The 22,142-nt window shown below is 36.7% G+C and overlaps 1 protein-coding gene across 4 annotated transcripts in view; it reads left to right on the top strand.

The window, feature by feature from the left end:
- Positions 1 to 22,142, top strand: part of LOC121368173 (synapsin-like) — a 127,055-nt gene that overhangs the window by 13,670 nt on the left and 91,243 nt on the right. The window lies entirely within an intron of this gene.

Below are 22,142 nucleotides of genomic sequence, written 5' to 3'. Positions count from 1 at the left end.
TATAAGGATTTTGTCGTCGGTATCAGTTTCTACCATTTTGGTACTAAAAACATGGTTCAAGAATCTTCCGTTAATTGGACTGTGGGTCTGAATCTGATTCCGAGACTGGCAAGCTGTCCCATTTTACTGCATGATTGCCTAATTGTTTTGTTGAGTGTTATAGGCACGGTTGATACTGCCTAATCAATGTATGTTGTGCCAATTTTTGTTTTGTTTTACGAAGTGTAAAGGTAAGATACAGATATTACATTTCAGGTGGTCGTGGTGACAGAGTCAACTTTTACGTTAAGCTCAACATTAGTGTTTGCTTTCAGCTCCATTTCTCAAAAACTATAACTTAGTATAAGTTGAAGATCAGTCAAATTTAGTTGGATCCGCTAAAACAAAGATAGCATCCTGCCTCTTTCTTTTCTACATGTACTTTGAAAATTCCATATCATTTCTTCCCAATCTAGTAGCCACTCCAGTCTTAACTTATTGTGCCAGCTACTTGAATCACATCTCAGACCTTGTCTCTCCAACTGGGATGGGCACTTGTCTTTTGTGGCCATCCGTGCCACACATCTGCCATTTCCCAATCATTTCATTTCATTTCAACTTATTTTCGTTCTTATATCTAATTAAGGTTCAAGCACGCTGTCCTGGGCACACACACCTCAGCTATCTGGGCTAGCTGTCTAGGACAGTGGGTTAGTTGATAATTGTTAGTGGTTAGTGAGAGAGAAGAGGTTGTAGTGGTCTTATACCTACCTATTGAGTCACTCTGGGTTGGAGCCAGTACCGGGCTGCGAACCCTGTACCTACTAGCCTTATGTCTGATGGCTTAACCATGACACCACTAAGGCCAGTTTCCCAATCAGGTTTTGCTGCCATCACTCCTGGCACTAAGAGGAGCTTCCTGTACTCAGTCCCTTACTACTGGCGGTCGTAACTAATATGCACAGAATGGCTTGCTTGAAGCTTAGCAGGATATAAGCATCAGGTGTTCAGATTAATAATGAGCTGAAAATCCTACTTATTGCCTACTGGAATTAAATGAGCCAGATGGTTTTGTAAAAGTCATTATCAACTGGCTTAAAGTAGCAGTTTCGTCTGTCCAGCCTACAACATTATTTATTAATGCAAAACACAAACATGACTTGTGTCTGTAATACAATTACAGATATGTCAGCTTAACATGTGTTTAATACTATTACAGATATGTCAGTTGACTCAGTGCAGCTTAACATGTGTTTAATACTATTACAGATATGTCAGTTGACTCAGTGCAGCTTAACATATGTTTAATACTATTACAGATATGTCAGTTGACTCAGTGCAGCTTAACATGTGTTTAATACTATTACAGATATGTCAGTTGACTCAGTGCAGCTTAACATATGTTTAATACTATTACAGATATGTCAGTTGACTCAGTGCAGCTTAACATGTGTTTAATACTATTACAGATATGTCAGTTGACTCAGTGCAGCTTAACATGTGTTTAATACTATTTCAGATATGTCAGTTGACTCAGTGCAGCTTAACATATGTTTAATACTATCACAGATATGTCAGTTGACTCAGTACAGCTTAACATATGTTTAATACTATCACAAATATGTCAGTTGACTCGGTGCAGCTTAACATGTGTTTAATACTATCACAGATATGTCAGTTGACTCGGTGTAGTTTAACATGTGTTTAATACTATCACAAATATGTCAGTTGACTCAGTGCAGCTTAACATATGTTTAATACTATTACAGATTGGTCAATTGACTCGATGCAGCTTAATATGTGTTTAATACTATTACAGATATGTGAGTTGAACCAATATAACTAAACGTGTTTAATACTATTACAGATATATCAGTGAACTCAATGCAGCATAAAATGTGTTTCATTCCTACTATTACAGATATGTTATTTGACTCCATGCAACTTGACATGTGTTTAATAATATTACAAATATATCAGTTAACTCAATGCAGCTTAAAACATGTTTAATACTATTGCAGATATGCCAGTTGACATAATGCAATTTATCATATGTTTAATGGTATTACAAATATGTCGTTAAAACAATACAGTTTAACATGTGTTTAATACTTTTACAGATATGTCAGTTGACAAAGCACATTAACATGTGTTTAACACTATTACAGATATGTCAGTTGACAATGTGGCTTAACATGTTTAATACTATTACAGATATGTTAGTTGACACATTGCAAACTAACACGTTTCATTGTTATTAAAATTTTAATACAGTGTAACAAGACCGAAGTGTCCCATTAGTATGAAACATACCAGTACTGCATTTTTATATGACCTAATTTAGAGACATCATCTAAATAAACTGGCTGATATCAGGACTTCTCATCATAACATCCCATACATTACAACCATAACTTTTTAATTTAATAATTAAGTCTAGAGATGATTAATAATAAAATTATGAAATGAAAATTAAAATATATATTTGAAAATTATCCCATATAAAGAAAAAGTAACTATTAAAAATAATTTAACATTAAAGTTTTCAAAAGAACCTATTTCAGTGTTCAATAAAATTAATGCTCAACAAAGTCACTAGCCCTCACAGAAGCTTTGGCTAGTGCTCTCTGTATTATAGTAATACAGCTGATAATTTCCACTAGCCCTCACAGAAGCTTTGGCTAGTTCTCTGTATTATAGTAACACAGCTGATAATTTCCACTAGCCCTCACAGAAGCTTTGGCTAGTTCTCTGTATTATAGTAACATAGCTGATAATTTCCACTAGCCCTCACAGAAGCTTTGGCTAGTTCTCTGTATTATAGTAACACAGCTGATAATTTCCACTAGCCCTCACAGAAGCTTTGGCTAGTTCTCTGTATTATAGCAACACAGCTGATAATTTCCACTAGCCCTCACAGAAGCTTTGGCTAGTTCTCTGTATTATAGTAACATAGCTGATAATTTCCACTAGCCCTCACAGAAGCTTTGGCTAGTTCTCTGTATTATAGCAACACAGCTGATAATTTCCACTAGCCCTCACAGAAGCTTTGGCTAGTTCTCTGTATTATAGTAACATAGCTGATAATTTCCACTAGCCCTCACAGAAGCTTTGGCTAGTGCTCTCTGTATTATAGTAATACAGCTGATAATTTCCACTAGCCCTCACAGAAGTTTTGGCTAGTTCTCTGTATTATAGTAATACAGCTGATAATTTCCACTAGCCCTCACAGAAGCTTTGGCTAGTTCTCTGTATTATATTAACACAGCTGATAATTTCCACTAGCCCTCACAGAAGCTTTGGCTAGTTCTCTGTATTATAGCAACACAGCTGATAATTTCCACTAGCCCTCACAGAAGCTTTGGCTAGTTCTCTGTATTATAGCAACACAGCTGATAATTTCCACTAGCCCTCACAGAAGCTTTGGCTAGTTCTCTGTATTATAGTAACACAGCTGATAATTTCCACTAGCCCTCACAGAAGCTTTGGCTAGTGCTCTCTGTATTATAGTAATACAGCTGATAATTTCCACTAGCCCAGACCAAACATTCACTAGCCAGAACTGAGGGGCTAGTGGATTTGTCAAACCCTGCCTATTTTCATTTCCATCACACTGACTTTTGGAAGACACTTTAGGTTTTCAAAAACCTTCAAAACAATATTTTGATCTTACAAAACTACATTAAGGTACGGTACATGTCACAGCATTAAATTATGTTAACTCTTTCACAGAACTGCAGAGGCATGTAACTTAATTGCTTGAGTGGAAATACACCCTGAAGGCGATTTCCATTTTCACATATGGAAGCAGAATTCCAATTATGTCACATACGGTCTTGCAAAATCACATCAGTACCGTAAAAGTACACACATATTTTTAACAATTTCTACATTAAGGCAATCACAGCATTAGTTAACGGAGAGCTTTTAACTTTGTAGGAATGTAGCTTGGAACATTAATGTAAAAGTGTATGTGTTGGGTTTGCTAATCGTTACCACAGGGACTTGCTTATATCGATCACAACTAATGCTGCTGTTTCATTGATCTTCTGCTATTTATACTCTGTAGTGAATGGTAGTTTTAGATTCCATCCGAACTGGTCTTACAGCAGCACTGGTACAACATACAAGAAGACTGTTTGATGGGAAAGGCACACAAACATGAAAAGAACACCAAAAAAATATATACATGAATATATATATATATATATATGCACGTGCAACTAGCTGGCTAGAATGTACATTGATTTTAATTTTATTAATGTATATCATGTCTTTAGTTTTGCTGTGGCATTTAACAGTGTCAAGATTAAAGCAGAATTAAACATTCATTACCAAATCAGACCTTCATGTGCAAACAATTGAGGGGAATGATTAATTATGGGAAACCATTTAAGATAATATCAAGCCAAAAATTACTCTCCTTGAACTAATCTCGGGGGCGTGATGGTGAACAAGAGAGATGGCTTCCCATAAACGTTGAGGCCTGCCAAATTGTAATTAATATTAATGCTATAGCTCTGGCCCAGTGTGCGGATATCTCGTTAAGGTAAAAACAGGATATAGCTCAGTGGTAGAGCCCCAACCTGAGATGCAGTGGGTCAGGATTCTCCTTGTTGGACCTGTTGTCCTTGTTAGGCCTATTGGGAGTCTCCTTGTTGCACCTATTGTCCTTGTTAGGCCTATTGGGAGTCTCCTTGTTGCACCTATTGTCCTTGTTAGGCCTATTGGGATTCTTCTTGTTAGGCCTATTGGGAGTCTCCCTGTTAGGCCTATTGGGAGTCTCCTTGTTGGAACTATTGTCCTTGTTAGGCCTATTGGGATTCTCCTTATTGGACCTATTGGGATTGTCCTTGTTGCACCTATTGGGATTTATTGTCCTTGTTAGGCCTATTGGGATTCTCCTTGTTGGACCTATTGGGATTCTCTTTGTTAAACCTATTGGGATTCTCCTTGTTGCACCTATTGGGATTCTCCTTGTTGCACCTATTGGGATTCTCCTTATTGGACCTATTGGGATTCTCCTTGTTGCACCTATTGGGATTGTCCTTGTTGCACCTATTGGGATTGTCCTTGTTGTACCTATTGGGATTCTCCTTGTTGCACCTATTGGGATTCTCTTTGTTGCACCTATTGGGATTCTCCTTATTGGACCTATTGGGATTCTCCTTGTTGGATCTATTTGGATTTATTGTCCTTGTTAGGCTATTGGGATTCTCCTTGTTGGACCTATTGGGATTCTCTTTGTTAAACCTATTGGGATTCTCCTTGTTGGACCTATTGGGATTCTCCTTGTTGCACCTATTGGGATTCTCCTTGTTGCACCTATTGGGATTCTACTTATTGGACCTATTGGGATTCTCCTTGTTGGACCTATTGTCCTTGTTAGGCCTATTGGGATTCTCCTTGTTGGACCTATTGGGATTCTCTTTGTTAAACCTATTGGGATTCTCCTTATTGGACCTATTGGGATTGTCCTTATTGGACCTATTGGGATTGTCCTTGTTGCACCTATTGGGATTGTCCTTGTTGCACCTATTGGGATTCTCCTTGTTGCACCTATTGGGATTCTCTGTATTGGACCTATTGGGGTTCTCTTTGTTAAACCTATTGGGATTCTCCTCGTTGGACCTATTGAGATTCTCCTTGTTGAATCTATTGGGATTCTCCTTGTTGCACCTATTGGGATTCTCCTTATTGGACCTATTGGGATTATCCTTGTTGGACCTATTGGGATTCTCCTTGTTAAACCTATTGGGATTCTCCTTATTGGATCTATTAGGATTTTTCTGGTTGGACATAGTATTGGAATTCTTCTGGTTGGACCTGTTTGAATACTCCTTGTTGAGTCTTTTGGGATTCTCCTTGTTGGGCCTATTGGGATTCTTCTTGTTGGACCTATTGGGATTCTCATTGTTGGGCCTATTGGGAGTATCTAAATCAACCAGTGTCCTATGTCTGGTGTATCACATGTGATGCCCTGTGTCACTGTTTGGTAGGAGTTCCTGCCTGTGTAGCAGCAGCAGATTTCTTAGATCTTGCTGAAACCATGTTAGATCTTGCTAGTGAGATCATTGTCACTGAAACCATGTTAGATCTTGCTAGTGAGATCATTGTCACTGAAACCATGTTAGATCTTGCTAGTGAGATCATTGTCACTGAAACCATGTTGGATACCAAACAGCAATACTGTACAAAGTGTACAAAAAGTGTATTTTAACCATGAGCTAGGACTTGGACCTGGGACTCTATGGCCAGTGACCTGACCTGGGACAGAGTATGAGCTAGGTCTTGGACCTGGGACTCTATGGCCAGTGACCTGACCTGGGACAGAGTATGAGCTAGGTCTTGGACCTGGGACTCTATGGCCAGTGACCTGACCTGGGACAGAGTATGAGCTAGGACTTGGACCTGGGACTCTATGGCCAGTGACCTGACCTGGGACAGAGTATGAGCTAGGACTTGGACCTGGGACTCTATGACCAGTGACCTGGCCTGGGACAGAGTATGAGCTAGGTCTTGGACCTGGGACTCTATGGCCAGTGACCTGACCTGGGACAGAGTATGAGCTAGGTCTTGGACCTGGGACTATGGCCAGTGACCTGACCTGGGACAGAGTATGAGCTAGGTCTTGGACCTGGGACTCTATGGCCAGTGACCTGGCCTGGGACAGAGTATGAGCTAGGACTTGGACCTGGGACTCTATGGCCAGTGACCTGGCCTGGGACAGAGTATGAGCTAGGTCTTGGACCTGGGACTATGGCCAGTGACCTGGCCTGGGACAGAGTATGAGCTAGGACTTGGACCTGGGACTCTATGGCCAGTGACCTGACCTGGAACAGAGTATGAGCTAGGACTTGGACCTGGGACTCTATGGCCAGTGACCTGACCTGGGACAGAGTATGAGCTAGGACTTGGACCTGGGACTCTATGGCCAGTGACCTGACCTGGGACAGAGTATGAGCTAGGACTTGGACCTGGGACTCTATGGCCAGTGACCTGGGACAGAGTATGAGCTAGGACTTGGACTGTATGCAAGTTAGGGTGAGGGACATAGCCAAGTCTGATGTGTGGTTGGTCTGGGATCAATTCCCAATGGTGGGCCCTTTGAGCTATTTCTAGTTTCAGCCAGTGCACCATGACTGATATATCAAAGGTCATGGCATGTGCTATCCTGTCTGTGCATATAAAAGATCCCTTGCTAGTAATGAAAAATATAACGTGTTTCCTGTCTAAAACTATATGTCAACATTACCAAATGTTTAACATCTAATAGCCAATGATTAATAAATATATGTGCTCTAGTAGTGTCGTTAAACAAGGAAACTTTTGTATGCAAATGGATATTTGGTATACCAAACTTTTACACTTATGCATATATTTCACTTTTTTCTGGGTATAGTGGTTTTATCTGCCTCTCATGCATATAGCCCCTGGTTACATCATAGTATGGGTATAGTGGTTTTATCTGCCTCTCATGCATATAGCCCCCGGTTACATCATAGTATGGGTATAGTGGTTTTATCTGCCTCTCATGCATATAGCCCCTGGTTACATCATAGTATGGGTATAGTGGTTTTATCTGCCTCTCATGCATATAGCCCCTGGTTACATCATAGTATGGGTATAGTGGTTTTATCTGCCTCTCATGCATATAGCCCCTGGTTACATCATAGTATGGGTATAGTGGTTTTATCTGCCTCATACATATAGCCCCTGGTTACATCATAGTCTGGGTATAGTGGTTTTATCTGCCTCTCATGCATATAGCCCCCGGTTACATCATAGTATGGGTATAGTGGTTTTATCTGCCTCTCATGCATATAGCCCCCGGTTACATCATAGTATGGGTATAGTGGTTTTATCTGCCTCTCATGCATATAGCCCCCGGTTACATCATAGTATGGGTATAGTGGTTTTATCTGCCTCTCATGCATATAGCCCCCGGTTACATCATAGTATGGGTATAGTGGTTTTATCTGCCTCTCATACATATAGCCCCTGGTTACATCATAGTAAGGGTATAGTGGTTTTATCTGCCTCTCATACATATAGCCCCTGGTTACATCATAATATGGGTATAGTGGTTTTATCTGCCTCTCATGCATATAGCCCCCGGTTACATCATAGTATGGGTATAGTGGTTTTATCTGCCTCTCATACATATAGCCCCTGGTTACATCATAGTATGGGTATAGTGGTTTTGTCTGCCTCATGCATATAGCCCCCGGTTATATCATAGTAAGGGTATAGTGGTTTTATCTGCCTCTCATGCATATAGCCCCTGGTTACATCACAGTATGGGCATGGGAATTCTTTTTATGTGCCCATTTCCAAAAATAAGTTCAGGCATGCCCATCCTGGATCTGATCTCTGACATCACTAGTGGATCCACTGAGCTATTTCCATCCCAATCACTGTTCCACAGTGTTTATCAAAAGCTATGGTATGTGCTATCCTATCCTTTGGATACAGTAGCATGAGAGTAGAGTGGTGTTTTTCTTTTTCTAAGTACATATATTACAATTACTAGATATAAATTTTAAACAATTGCTGATTTAAACAATGTGCTGATTATCAAAAACATTTGTGTTTGTTTAACAACACCACTAGAGCACATTTATTTATTAATATGAATTTAAGGTGCGCTCTATAGACAGAAGAAGAAGTTTGTTTTGTTTAACGACACCACTAGAGCACATTGATTTATTAATCATCAGCTATTGGATGTCATACATTTGGTAAATTTTACATATTAGCTTAGAGAGGAAACCCGCTACATTTTTTCATTAGTAGCAAGGCATCTGTTATATGCACCATCCAACTCTATAGACAGATGCCTATTCATTATTAGTCCCTACTGGTCCAACCGGAGGGGACTATAGATTGTGTCTCCATCCTTCTGTCTTTCTGTCTTTCTGTCTGTCCATCTGTCCCCCATAGAGAAAGAAAGAAAGAAATGTTTTATTTAACGATGCACTCAACACATTTTATTTACGGTTATATGGCGTCAGACATATGGTTAAGGACCACACAGATTTATCCCCCATATAGTTTTCCAGCCATTTTTTCTCAATGCCTCAAGATATTCAGCTAAAACTTACAGCAAATGGTAATTCCAAAAAGGAATGCAAATTAATTCCAAAAACAAAAAGACAATCAATACTGTTTGCACTGAGAAACAGAAGCATGGTAAACTTCACTGATAAATGTTTCAGTGTAAATAGTATCGATTGACTTTTTTTTTTTTCCTGAAGGAATTAATTTGCATTGTCTTTTTAAATTACCGTTTCCTCCAAGTAGAATGCAGTATTGTTTTTACTCAAAGATTGATAGAGCTCACAAGACTATCCATCAACTACCTTGTATTTAACAAGGTGCAGGCATTATGAAGCTTGCATTGCAGTGTATCTTACATTAGTGGTAGAGCACTCAGCTGAGCTGCTGTGGGTCATACAGTTAATCGTCTCAATCATCCTGTTGGGGCTTTATCCCATTCCAACCAGAGTGCCAGAACTGGTACATTAATAGTGATGGTATGTGCTGTTCTGTCTATGGGAAAGTCGATGTAACGGATCTCTCACAGCAGGTTTGCTTCGCTTTGTTTCACTGTCTGGTATTAATACTCTTAAAATGTGTAATATATGCTTTCTGATAAAGTGCTTAGCATGTTTGACAGTAATCCAGATATACATCCGGGACCTAATTCACTAAACTCTCACAACTTTGCGATATCGTAGTGCAATGAAAAAAGACTTGCAAATAGGATGCTTTGTTGTCTAGCAGAGCCTAAGAGACCTTTGTGAATTAGGCCCCAGATTTCCTTACTTTCAGTGGTGATAACATACAAGAGGCTTTTATCCATGTTTGTCTCAAGTTTTCCACATTGCTTGTTGAAACAAAATCATACTTGAATTCTAATGAGCTATCTAATTTTCAGACTTCTTTCTAAACATTTGCTTCCAAATTGTGTCCGAGGTCATGTCACTGGCTATGATAGAGATCAGACCTGAGAGAGACGGAACTGAAACCTCTGTAGTATATGGACATGTTAACAGAGTTTTGAGTTGAGTTGAGTTAAAATGAAATTAAAGGGACAGACCCAAGTTTCAGCCCATGAAAATGTTTAGCGAATAACCTACAAACCTGAAAAACATTTGGATAAAGTTACAACTGAGTAAAACATGAGGTTGTGACTTTGAAATGGTGAAATACCCTCTAAAATAGACTAAAACTCGACTACATAACTTACTTCTCAGACGCATGTGCGTTTTTAAAAATATGAGAAATGTATTTTGTGATATTAATAACAACAGGATGACCAAAAACACTTTGATAGTACAGAAATTGATAACCTAAACCATAAAATCTAAGTAATGTATGATTTCAGTTATCAAAAATGGCTCTAATAGTAAAAAAGTATGCCTTAGTGTTTAAAAACTAGGGTATGTCTATTTAAAATGAATTTTGAGCCTTGCATTTGCTTTCAGTTTCAAGCAAACTGTCATATTAATCACCATTTTTACACAGACATGCTGAATTAATTATTTATTAACATTTTGATATATTTAATTCATTATTTGCAGAATTTCATCAAAGTAAGTTGCTCTGCAAGTCTGAATCTGTACAGGAATTGTTATGGGTTTCACTTATTTATGTTTGGTGGCAATGTGATTCAACTGGAAATGGTCTCTGTTCACAAGACAACACAAGCTGTGTTCTTGTATTGATCGGTTGCTGGAAGTATTGCGGTCATGTCACGTGGAGGCAGACCCTGTGTCGTTTCTTGTGGATGGAGTGTGATCAGCCAACTGTAATTGATTCTGCTGCTTGTTCTCTCTCTCTCATGGTGTAGATGATCCAAAAGTCAATTGGCTCTATCGTGTTAGCTTGGTGTGCTGTAATGTTATGTTGTATAGTATTCCTACAGATAGTTAGTTAGTTAATATCAATATGTGTGGTGTAACAAGTACAATGGAAATAATTTGTTTAATACAATATAGTTTGTTAGAACAGCACACCCATAGTAACAATGCCTTAATGGCAATATACCGGCCTTGGTAGTGTCGTGGTTAAGCCATTGGACATAAGGCTGGTAGGTACAAGGCTCGCAGCCTGGTACCGGCTCCCACCCAGAGCATGTTTTAACAACTCACTAACCACTAACTAACTAACAACTAACCCACTGTCCTGGACAGACAGCCCAGATAGCTGAGGTGTGTGCCCAGGACAGCGAGCTTGAACCTAAATTGGATATAAGCACGAAAATAAGTTGAAATTAAATGAATGGCAATATAGTGGATTTCCAAATCACATAGTGTATGGCTATATGCATGCACTGTAATATGATTGGTCCCGACCTGTTCGTATATGGATTTGATTGAATCATGCAGCACCAGTTTTAAAACGTGTTCAGTCAGGTAGTGCTCTCATGTTGATTATAGCAAACTGCACATTGGAATATTCATTTTAAAAAAGATTTATCTATTTTTGAATACTTATAATATTAAAAATGTTGACTAAATTGTCAAATAGCAGTACTACTGACAAGATGTTCATTACTAAAATGTTCATGTTGTTTTATTAAGTCAGGAGTGAAGGAAGGAAATGGTTTATTTAACGACGCACTCAACACATTTTATTTATGGTTATATGCGTCGGACATATGGTTAAGGACCACACAGATATTGAGGGATGAAACCCGCTGTCACCACTTCATTTCTTTTCGATTAGCAGCAAGGGATCTTTTATATGCACCATCCCATAGACAGGATGGCGCATACCACGGTTAGGTATATATGGTTATGGTTATGATTAGGTTTTTAACATGTTCATATACCTCTATGGTTTCGAACACTATATGGCATAAAGAGGCATTAAAGATTGTGATTATAATATAGAGAGAAAATGCTAATAGTAATACTTGCAGTGCTGTAATTATGAAAATGACAACAGCTTGTTATTAGTCATGACTTAGGTGAAGAGGCATTCAAGATGGTATAATAATACAGAGAGAGATCGCGGAGCTGTAATTATGACCATGACAAGGATTTATTAGAATGACAATGGTTGTGGTGCTATGGCTGTGTCATCCATTATTAGATTTCTCTTGTGTAATAATTAACATTCAGATGACTATCACCAAACAATAGTTACTTTTGTACTTAGTATTCTGAATAGGCTTCTGTTTGCTTATTGGTTAGTTGTTATCAGTTGAATAGACAGTACATAATACATTTTTCACAAATAAAAACATTTTATAAATAAAATAAAATAAAAATTAGTTGACTGTTTTCTTAAGTCATAGCAATGCTAAAAGTCTATGTACTTAACTTTAAAATAAATCAATAGAATATTTATTCACCATTTTACTTAATACATGTATTAAATTTGGATATCCCCTTCAGTAGGCCCCTGGGGCTATTTCTCGTTCCAGCCAGTGCACTACGACTGGTATATCAAAGGTTGTGGTATGTGCTATCCTGTCTGTGAGATGGTACATATAAAAGATCCCTTGCTATTAATGGAAAAATGTAGCAGATTTCCTCTCTAAGTCTATATGTCAAAATTTAATAATTACCAAATGTTTGACATCCAATAGCCGATGATTAATAAAATCAATGTGCTCTAGTGGTGTCATTAAACAACACAAACTTTTTTTTAAATTAGGATATGAAATGACAAGAATATAGATTCTATGTTATGTCATCCTTAGAATTCAAACAGGCATGATTTTGCTTCGACATGAGAACTATTCTGGGCATTGCACAGTCCCATGAATATTTCTTTAAGTCACATGTAAGATACTAGAAATAGTCTGCCTGGTTTTAATCCAGTGTACCTTGACTGGTATTTCAAAGGATGTGGTGTGTGCTATCCTGTCTGTGGGATGGTACCAATAAAAGATCCCTTTGGACTAATGGGAAAAAAGTAGATTTTCACTCTTAGACAAAGTTACCAAATGTTCGACATGACTGATAAATCAATGTGCTCTAAAACAAAACAAACTTTTAACTTTAACCATATGGTATTCGAAATATTCCTGGCTTAATCAAAGAGAGTTGTTCACACAATACAACACTAGAAATATTCCTGGCTTAATCAAAGAGAGTTGTTCACACAATACAACACTAGAAATATTCCTGGCTTAATCAAAGAGAGTTGTTCACACATACAACACTAGAAATATTCCTGGCTTAATCAAAGATGTGCACATCATACAACACTAGAAATATTCCTGGCTTAATCAAAGAGAGTTGTTCACACCATACAACACTAGAAATATTCCTGGCTTAATCAAAGATGTGCACATCATACAACACTAGAAATATTCCTGGCTTAATCAAAGAGAGTTGTGAACATCATCAGAGCTTCTAGATTATGGTAGCCCCACTCCCATGACTTATGATATTCAATGTTGGGCTAGTAAATAACTACTATTGCCATGCCCGACGGCTAGTGAAGACTTTTTGTTAAATGTTGCAGGTAAGCCTACAGTATTTTGTAAATATGACTATTCTGCCCCCACCCAACCCCCAATGTTAGAGTCTTTAAGCTCTATCTCCCTTTTTAGGTGACATATTTGATTATTACTATTATTTAGTAAAATTGTATTAACTCAAAGTAAAGTAGGGCTAGTGAATTTTTAATTGTGGCTAGTACATTTTTTTAATCACTGATCCCATGGCTAGTGGATTTTAAAAACATTCTAGAAGTCCTGATCATACAACTTGAGAAAGATTCCTGGCTTAATACAAGCTTGTTATGCCCACCAAATAGCATTAGAAATATTTCCAACTGTGAATATATTGATGGGAATTTGCCTCAGCATAGCACTCAAGAAATGTGATTCTGCACAGTGGTTCCAGGAAATTAGTTTTTATTGCTTTTTCAAGGACAGTTAATTGTCTATATATCGTGATTAGGCAAAGGAAAAGTGTAATTCTGTTATTTGTTTCCCTCCAAGACTGGCAGAGTGGATCTAATTGATTGCTTTCCTTGCAGACAATTGGTTGTTGACAAGATATCCCATGTGGGAACCCTTACTCTAGAGTCAGTAAGTTGAAATGATTCGCTGTCACAAGGAACAAGATGTTCTCGGAAACTGGATGTAAAATTGCTCTTGCTGCAGCTAGACAGACTAACTTCAATTGTTAAAGTGCTCCCTCAAGGTGGACCTATTGGGTTATTTCCCATTCCGACCAGTGTTAAAACTATGGTATATGCTGTCCTGTCTAGGAAAGTACATAACAGATGTGATAATTGATATTAGACTCCTGTATGGTCAGAGTGGGTTTCTTCTCTAACTCTCAGTATGTATATGTTTGACACAGGTGTGACAGCTACCTATTAAACAAAGTGCTAGGGTGTCATTAAACACACATTCCCTTTCAGAGACATTCCAAATACTCTACCGCACTATCTGACACAAGTAATATCAAAGACAAAAATTCAAGTCATTTATTTTCTATATTTAGAACTTAATTATCCCATCTTAGACATGTTCAGGATTGTGGATTGGAAGCTAATAAAATGTTTCCCTATCAGCTTATTATATTAGATGCTCACTAAGATGTTCTGTGTGACCCATTGTAAGATATTAATGCTTCATGTTTGTGCTCATTATATGCACTTTTCTAATACACATAGAAGGAAGGAAATATTTTATTTAACAAAGCACTCAACACATTTTATTTATGGATATATGGCATCAGACATATAGTTAAGGACCACACAGAAATTGAGAGAGGAAACCCGCTGTCGCCACGTCATGGGCTACTCTTTTCAATAAGCAGCAAGGGATCTTTTATATGCACCATCCCACAGACAGGGTAGCACATACCATAGCCTTTGATATACCAGTCATGGTGTACTGGCTGGAACAAGAAATAGCCAAATGGGCCCACCGACGGGGATCGATCCCACACCGACCGTGCATCGAGCGAGCACTGTACCACTGGGCTACGTCTCGCCCCCATTAATACACATAGAAAGATGGACACTAAACAAAAAGGGCATGTTTAAAAGAGTGGAAGAACCACTGGGGTATTTACTCGTAAATTTGAACACAAAAATTAACAAATAAAGTAAAATGGTCATGAGTCAGACAACCTTGGTATTTTAGATCAAAGCTAATGTTGATGTATTATTTCTTATGAATTAAACAATTACTCTACATATATTAAATAAGTGATTTATTAACAGAAATACGGAGTAGAAATATGGCTTGTAAGTGAGACCTATTTTCAAAAATCTTGTTCACCTTTAGAGTGAAAAATACCCCCACTATTAGTCAAGCTTTTGTATTCATTTAGTTTGTAACACAGATACACACAAAAGTATCTAAATAGATACTGAAATGAACTGCATAACGGTTGTAGACAAGTTATAATTATTAATATTGAAATACTGACATTATGATCAAAAGATAAATTTAAACTGAAACTTAAAATGAATTCAGTTTTAAAATAATGTTTAAACTACATGTATATGTGTACTAATGCCATTTTCATCCAGAATATTTATTTAGTGTTGTTGCATGTACTCATTTTTTTAGGTTACTGTATTAATTGGCTGATTATCATTGAAGAAAGAAGAACAAAAATATTTTTAAAAAATAATTCATATTCAATACTGTGGTTGATTTCTTCTGTGTTTATGTAAAAAGACTGCAATCACATATTGTTGAAGTAAATAACAAATGGCAGAAGTTCCATAGCTTAATGTTTATAATTTATTTATTCTTTAACCCCTGTTATAGAGTAAACCCAAGAAATACTGCTTCAATGTCCAACTCAAGATCAGTTTACACTATATTATCTGACTTTAAGAGTTCAACTGATCAACTGATTGATTGATCAATCGGCCATCCAACCCACTGACCAACAGACCAATCAAGCAAGCAAGCAATCAGTCAGTGATTAACAACACCCCAGCACAAACAAATACATCAGCTATTGGGTGTAAAAAAAAGAATTAACTTTAAGAGTAATATGCTTTAATGTGTCTTCTTATTAGTTCCCTACCGGTCCAACTGGAGGGGACTATAGGTTTAATCTCCGTCCTTTTGTCTGTCAGTCTGTCTGTCTGTCTGTCTGTCCATCCATCTGTCCCACATGTAGTTTTCCAGATGTTTTTTTTAGAACGCCTTCAGATATTGCGTATATATTTACCATATGCTGTTACAGATCGAGTTTGACTTTCATGGCCATTTACCCATTTTTGAAGGAGTTATGGTCCTTGAACTTAGGAGAAGGCCTTGAAATATTGACGTGAAATGTTGTGTATAGCTTTATCATGTACTGTTACAGATCAAGTTTGACTTACATGGCGATTTACCCATTTTTGACAGAGTTATGGCACTCATATAGATCTGGCAATATCAATAATATTAAACTGAAGAATATTTTATTTTAGATGTATCATGATGATCTATAACATGAAAACCCACTGACAAATTGCCTTATCTCTTTATCCTTAATCAGGTTGGTGCGGGATAATTGCTAGCTGTCTGAGTTATGCTTCTCTGGGTTTTTGCCACTGAAGTCGAAATTCCATTAATTATTTATATAGATTATTTTAACCCATTTTGGTGAATGAACTGGTCTGGTGGATCAAGTGCTTACCTTCGCTGGCAGAAGTAAGCTTGGAATGTCATTGTTATTAATGCTTCCAACAGGATTTAACATTAGCTCTTCTACTGTAAGCTACCACCAGCTACCAATATACTGGTTGTCACCAGTTAATTAAAACGCCCATGGTACGTGTTGAAAATTCTGTCTTTATAGTGATGTTGAAGATAAAAGAAAAAGTCTCTTACAGAAGACACTTGGTTTAAAATATGGCTTCTGAAGTTGTTAACGCAGTTTTATTATCCACATAGTTCAAGATATGCAGGGAAATATAACCAGTATGACCCACGTGTGTCATAATAATTTCACATGCACAATGAATGATGTAATTTTGTGAAGCAATGTTATAACTTAATGCGACTTTCCCAGTGTAAATGCTTATCAAAATGACGGAAAATGACATTGTTTCGGCGTCTCTTTTTAGTTAAATTTGAAATATTTTGACATGGTGCTAGCTTGTTATTCATGAAAATAATATTATGAATAATGTGGATAATAAAGAAATGATTAAACTCGCATACTGATTTTACAAAACTCAAGTCAAGATTCACATATTCAATAATCCTGACACTGTTTTCATAAAATCAGTACGACACACACGCTTGTATAATAATCTCTATATATCAAATGGGTTTATAACATGGATATTATGGGTAAGTTATTGAATAAATTAATATATAAAATGTTTTATGTTTCAGGTGACATTTGCTTTCTTGTGTGTATTTCTTATCTGTGACTATTAAACATATTTTATCTCTATAACATCTTGCTGAGGTGAAATTAAACAGGCTTTATTTTACAATGGAATCCAAGCAATCAATTCCCATAATATTAACAACATTAAATGAAAATCATACACATTCAAATAAATTCCTGTAACATCAATCATAAAACAAACAAAAGAACTATATTTTAATCTAATATCTGATGTTCAGGGACAAATTCATGAAGCTTGTTTAAGCATTGTAAGTGTGTGTGCATGTAGTTACAAACAGCACACACATGAAAGACATTAACAGGCACTGTAAAATCAGCCCATAATTTCCATATCCAGCTTATAACTACATGTATGTTTATTATTTATTAGAACCAGTTTCTGAATCAATTAATCATGAAACAAACCGGTATTGTACACACAAAAAAAACAACGATTAAAAATGAATTGTGGTAGGTTATCAAGAAATACAATTAGTTTAAAGTCAGACCCTAGTTTCAACCCATGAAAATGGACACTGAGTTTGGTAAATCTACAAACTTTTAACACATTTGTATAAATTGCAAGAGAGTGAAACAAGAGTCAGTGATGTTGAAACAGAGAAATCCCCTTAAAATATATATTACAGTTCACCTCATCGTATCCATTATGTTGAAACAGAGAAATCCCCTTAAAATATATATTACAGTTCACCTCATGGTATCCATTATGTTGAAACAGAGAAATCCCCTTAAAATATATATTACAGTTCACCTCATCGTATCCATTATGTTGAAACAGAGAAATCCCCTTAAAATATATATTAAGAGTTTACCTCATCATATCCATTATGTTGAAACAGAGAAATACCCTTAAAATATATATTACAGTTCCCTTCATCATATCCATTATGTTGAAACAGAGAAATACCCTTAAAATATATATTACAGTTCACCTCATCATATCCATTATGTTGAAATAGAGAAATACTCTTAAAATATATATTACATTTCACCTCATCATATCTATTATGTTGAAACAGAGAAATACCCTTAAAATATATATTACAGTTCACCTCATCATATCCATTATGTTGAAACAGAGAAATCCCCTTAAAATATATATTACAGTTCACCTCATCATATCCATTATGTTGAAATAGAGAAATACCCTTAAAATATATATTACAGTTCACCTCATGGTATCCATTATTTCTCAGAGGTATACTTGCATTATTTTAAATATGAAAAATGCATTTCGTGGCTTTAGAAAAACAAGGATGACCAGAAACACTTCTGATGTACAAAAATGGATAATCTAAACAATAAAATCTAAATGTCTTGATTTCAATTGTGAAAAACAGTTCTAATTGTGGAACATACATCATAGTGTTTTAAAACTGGGGTCTGTCACTTTAATTCAACTAAGTTAATATGTAGATTATTGAACATGCATCTCCAATATCAGTTATTTTTACAAGTTGCATTTCTTTCGAAATACAAACCTGATAAATGAGTTTTTGTTTGATTATGTTAGATTATACTTTCTATTTCAAATCCTAAAAATTTTATTTTATTTTTTAATTTGTGCTGTATTTGATCCCTTTTTATAAGGAAATGTAAATGATATGTATATATGTATCACAGTTTGCCTACTAATATCTCTTTAACGAGTCACTGATCGATCACATTCTATGAGGAATGCAGCAGTGCTCCTCTGCATTTAGCCACAAGTCTGTTAAGTAATGAAGTGATCAATTAAGTCCTGCCATTCTGTATAATGTAATGAGACTTCCAGTTGTAACTAGATCTTTGTAAGGAAATGAAGGAAAAGAAACAAATATTTGTTTAACAACACCTCAGCAAGGCACACATGCTGTTTTGGTTAAATATGGTTATTTTTACATCTAGTGGAGAGAGATAGAGATAGAGATAGAGATAGAGAGAGAGATAGAGATAGAGATAGAGAGAGAGATAGAGAGAGAGATAGAGAGAGAGAGAGAGAGAGAGAGAGAGAGAGGGAGAGAGGGGAGGGAGGAAGGGAGAGATGAGGGAGGGAGGGAGAGAGACAGTGAGGGACAGAGAGAGAGAGAGAGAGAGAGAGAGAGAGAGAGAGAGACAGACAGAAAGAAACCTGCTGCCACCACACAAGCTACTGAAATAAGCATAGTACTGAAATAAGCATACTGTCTGGATAACCCTGTACAGTTACCACAAAATACAGGCCTGCATGGTAGCCTATGGGTTATGACATTTATCAAGTTACAATTTCCATTATTACATGTATTACTATAGCAGATATACCTATACATTTTTATTATTCATATCACTGTTATCAATTGTACTGATATTTGAATGTATATTTGATAAAAGCCGCAACTGATCAACTGATTGGTTATGGCTTAAAGAACATTTCGTGGAAAACAAAATACCATTCTTCACTTTTCTGCCATGTGAACAACTTTTCTTCACATATTTTAATGTCTGAATGTTCTTGTTATATGCACTTGCCCATGGTATTTGGTGTGTCAGTTGTTGGGTACTGGAAAACAAGTTCATTATACTTCAGGTGAGGGCCCTACTACTGAGCTATAACCTTCCCCAGATATTCTTAAGAAATTAGAGCATCCATGTCCGTTTTCTGTATCCTTACCCAGCACTTTAGCACTTAGTAAACATTTTAGTTTTGAAATTATTATTATATTTAAATTTATTACTGTATTGGATGCAGGGGTGGGGGAAAATAAAATTGTCAATCGGTCCCGCTTGATGTCTTCATTAACGGGGAGGGGGGGGGAGGTGGTGAGAGGGGGAAAACGAAAGGAATAAAAAAAACAACATTTTTTTATCACATCAGTGGGAAAAAAACACCCCACAAATTGTATATATTTTACATAATGGAATAAATAATATAAAAAAGGAATAAAAGTTATGAATTTAAATCCCATATAAAGTACGAGTATTCAGTACTGTGTCCTGAAAATTCATAAAAGATCGCACCGTTGAAGCGTTTGACAGCCTGAGCTAGCACATGTTTAGACAAAGAGATTAATAACGTCATCACTGATTGGATGAAATCTGACCTCTACTGGCTCTTGAGATAACCAGTACATGTAGCTGTTCTGCTTACTCCCACTTGTTAACAAGAAAGTGGAAACCTTTTGTTAATTTTAAAATCCTTTATAATTATTGGATAGACTACATTGAACAGTCAACAATAAATACATTTATTGATTATTTTAGTATATTTTATGCTATTTCAAGCAGTTTGTATTGCACAAAAGTCTCTTGCTTCCGACAGGGACACTCGACCCGACAAAGCTCCGTACATAGGTGTTGACAAGTGTTGATTGTAACCAGTTGCAAACTCTGGGTCCTTTGTTTTAATTGGAGTGTAATACCTTGATGGCTCTCTCACCAAGAATGGTGTTATTGTTAACGTCTGTTTTATCTCTTGACTGGCTCAGCAACTTTGACAAAATTAATGTCTAGCCTAGTGGCTGTGGATTGACACTACTGTAGGTCCGACTTCAGTGACTGACGATATATACTTAGGCAGACTTTAAAATCACAGACGTCTGAAACACAAGCTATACTGACCACTATTTATTTATTATTTTAAATCACGCATGAGATACCGATGTCTGGGCAAGCCGGTCCACTTGACGGATAAGAATTTGTTCCAATAATAGAAATGGACAGGTGGTTCGGACCGACAAGAATGACAAAAGTGGGACCGGCAAACACACATTTAAAAAAAAAAAATTCGGTCTCAGAGATCGAGATCGGTCCCAGACCGGGAGAAAAGGGCTTTTCCCCACCCCTGATTGGATGTGATAAGAATTTTTTTTTTTTTTAAAGTCTGCATTTTTGGAGTAATGTGTCAACTGGTTTACAATAAACATTTATTGGAAGATTTGTGTTTACAAAGCTTCTAAATCCAAACAATAATCAAGTCTGAACTTCTACATGTAGTTTTCATCTCATTGTCATGGTTTTAAAGTCTCCAGACATTTTTAAATCCTTGAGTCTAGACTTTAAGCTTTTATAAGCATGATGTCAGGTTTGCTAGTCTCAGGTTAATATGTCCAACCTACCAGGGTATTTTTTCCATTTTGCTCAAATAGAACTTGTACTCTGTATATAAAGTTTCAGTGGTGTAATAAACATAAACTGTCAATGCTTTTGAAGGTTTCGTTCCATCAGCCATCTGATAGAATTCTCATAAAACTTGGTCTTGGCTCAAGTGTCAAAATGGACCGTCTGAGCCTTGCATTCCAAAACCAATGTGTTATAATCATGGACTCTGGTGTTAACACTGAAACTATTTCAAACCCTCATTTGGGCATGTTACTTCATCTCTTGCCTTGCTTGTTATACCTTGACACCATCATGCTATTTCTTAACCACCCGCCCCCCCCCCCCCCCCCCCCCCACACACACTTTAATACCATTAGGAAAAAAAAGGAGCTAAGTTTAGGAAAGACCTTGGTGTGTTTAAATATTGAGTGTTTTCTCTAGTAGACAGTAAACAATTGTGATGTTTCAAGAATCGATTATAATTTTTTTTAAATTGATCGGTTTGGCTCTACTGATGTAATGATCAATTTTAAAAATCAATAATTGATTGTGTGGGGAAATGTTAAATGTAATCATTTTCCTCCAGGTTTTTTTTTATTATTATATTTTTTTTTTATTGTCCCCAGACCATTACAGTGCCAGGGTTAGATAATGGTTTGATGTAAATATGTTGGGTTTGGTATTTGTTTTCATATGTACATTAAAAAAAGATATTAAATAGTTGTAGGGTTTATCCTGGTGAAGACAACAATAGGTGCA

This window comes from Gigantopelta aegis, chromosome 3 (genome assembly GCF_016097555.1).
Source record: "Gigantopelta aegis isolate Gae_Host chromosome 3, Gae_host_genome, whole genome shotgun sequence".
In the NCBI taxonomy this organism is placed as follows: domain Eukaryota; kingdom Metazoa; phylum Mollusca; class Gastropoda; order Neomphalida; family Peltospiridae; genus Gigantopelta; species Gigantopelta aegis.
The sequence above is the reverse complement of the archived record's forward strand: the minus strand, read 5'-3'. Positions and strand labels throughout refer to the sequence as shown.